Source organism: Ursus arctos, unplaced genomic scaffold (assembly GCF_023065955.2).
Source record: "Ursus arctos isolate Adak ecotype North America unplaced genomic scaffold, UrsArc2.0 scaffold_87, whole genome shotgun sequence".
NCBI classification, from domain to species: Eukaryota; Metazoa; Chordata; class Mammalia; order Carnivora; family Ursidae; genus Ursus; species Ursus arctos.
The window spans coordinates 52,881-55,389 of NW_026623108.1; the positions used below are offsets into that span (position 1 = coordinate 52,881).

General features: G+C 41.3%; 1 pseudogene; it reads left to right on the forward strand.

The window, feature by feature from the left end:
- The first annotated feature begins 226 nt into the window (after positions 1-226).
- On the forward strand, positions 227-1,367 carry LOC113262344 (bifunctional methylenetetrahydrofolate dehydrogenase/cyclohydrolase, mitochondrial-like; annotated as a pseudogene).
- Positions 1,368-2,509: the final 1,142 nt, after the last annotated feature.

A 2,509-nucleotide genomic window follows, 5' to 3' on the forward strand; every position in this document is an offset into this window, starting at 1 on the left:
AAACTCATGCATGCTATAAATGTAAGGTTGAGACTATAAAAAGAGTGCTGATGTCAAAACTATTTTAAATTTATAATGTTTACATGAAGCATCTCAATGCGGAAAATTAAAGTAAACTACAGGCATGGATACCAGCAAAATGTTCAGCATGTTTCGGGTAGTTAACACAGATTAACAACATGAGTAAAGTGATATATCTAGCCTGACGCAAACATCAGTGTGGGCGATGGCTGCTGCTTCCCTGGTGTCCACACTGGCCACCCAACCACTCTGTCCCGCACAGAGCTATTGCCTTCCACCTCTTGGTAGCTGGAAATAAAGTTGTTGTCACTTCTGGAAGGAAGCTGGCCCAGGAGATCAAGCAGGAAGTACAGCAGCAGATGGAAGAATGGGTGGCATTGGGTGACAAACGGCCACACCTGAGTGTGGTTCTGGTTGGTGAGAATCCAGCAAGTCACTCCTACGTCCTCAACAAAACCAAGGCAGCTGCAGAAGTGGGAATCAACAGTGAGACAATTGTGAAAACAGCTTCAATTTCCGAGGAAGAACTGTTGAATTTAATCAATAATCTAAATAACGATGGTAACACAGATGGCCTCCTTGTTCTGCTGCCTCTTCCAGAGCACACTGAGGAGAGAAAGATCTGCAATGCTGTTTCTCCACACAAGGATGTTGATGGATTTCATGTAATTAATTTAGGATGAACACGTTTGGACCAGTATTCCATGTTATTGGCTACCCCATGGGGTGTCCGGAAAATAATTAAATGAACTAGCATTCCATCCCTACGGAAGAATGTGGTTGTGGGTGGGAGGTCAAAAAATGTTGGAATGCCCATTGCAACAGTACTACACACAGGTGAGGCACAGGAATGCCCTGAAGGTGATTCCACTCTTATGATATTTCATTGATACACTCCCAAAGACCAACTAAAGAAACATATAATTCTTGCAGACATTGTGGTCTCTGCTGCAGACAGTCCAAATCCAATCACAGCAGATATGATCCAGAAGGGAGCAGCAGCCATCCACATGGGAACAGAGTTCAAAGTCCCATAACTCCTAAACCCAAGTTGGTTGGAGATGTGGATTTTGAAAGAGTCAGAAAGAAAGCTAGTTACATCACTCCAGTCCTTGGGGGTGTTGGTCCCATGGCAGTGGCGATGCTAATGAAGAATAATTATTGCTGCAAAAAAGGCACTGAGGCTTGAAGAGCAGCAAGTACTGAAACCTAGGGAGCATGGACTAGCAACTCCATGGAGGAAGGTAGGAGGAACATTAATTAACTGTTGTGTCTTCTGTCATGAACAACACTCCAAGCCAGTTCAAGAGGCAAAACAGGCCAATAGATATGCAATATTTTTTTAATTTATTTTACTGAAATGGTTTAAAATGCTTTGTATTTACTGAAAGCTTAAATGGGTGGGTGTTTGTGCACATAGCTCTGTAGTACCTCACCACGGAGCATGCCAGTACCATGCTGGCTGGTGTGATCCAGCAAAGAGAAGCCATTACCCTATTGATTAACATGGAGGACATCGTCATGTTGAAAATGGATGCTTAACTTTGTCAACCCACTTCAGTAAAAATCTGCCTTTTCTAGGATTGCATTTCCCAAGTGCTAGTCCAGTAAGAACTGATACTCACTTTAGGTTCCAAATCTTTACAAGTTCAACCGGTCAAACCAAAGGAAAAATGTTGCTTGAGAAAATTAGGGAAAAGGTAAAAAGGAAGAGATGGAAATTGAGCAGAAAAAAATTACTCTATTTTTCACATATAACATGTAAAAACTACATGTTAATAGTGTCCTTAGCTGTTATGCCATGGCTTAGTCATTGGGAAAATGTTCAGGATTGTTCCATATACTGTCAGCCTCATTTTATGTGTGTTACATCCATGAGGTTTCTCCGTTTTCTTCTAGGATTAAAAGGCTTATTTTATAGATTATTTGTGTATTTTATCATATTTGGCTTTTCCTACACCCTTAAACTTCATTGTTACATCTTTGTACTGATGGGACCGTCTATATTGGTACAACCTGAAACCTATTTTTGATAAACAAAACTTGGGCTTGATAATCATTAGGGCAGCTTGTATAAGTATGCAACTTAGTTTTCCACCAAAGACTTGTCAGTAGCTGCCTGCTTTTCTCTGATGTACCTGTTGGCTTTTCCCAATGGGTTTTTTAGAACTCGAGTTAATACTGAATTTAATCAGACCTTCTGATTAAAAGGGTTTTTTGTGTTTGTTTCACAGGGTTTTTTTTAAATAAAACATTTCTGGGGGCACCTGGGTGGCTTGGTCAGTTAAGCATCTGCCTTCGGCTCAGGTCATGATCCCAGGGTCCTGGAATCGAGCCCTGCATCAGGCTCCCTGCTCGTGGGGAGCCTGCTTCTCCCTCTACCCTTCCCCCCTGCTCATGATCTCTTTGTCTCTCTCTCTCAATTAAATAAAATCTTTAAAAAAAAAAAAAAGAAAACATTTCTGACTGGTTTGGGGGATGAAAAAAG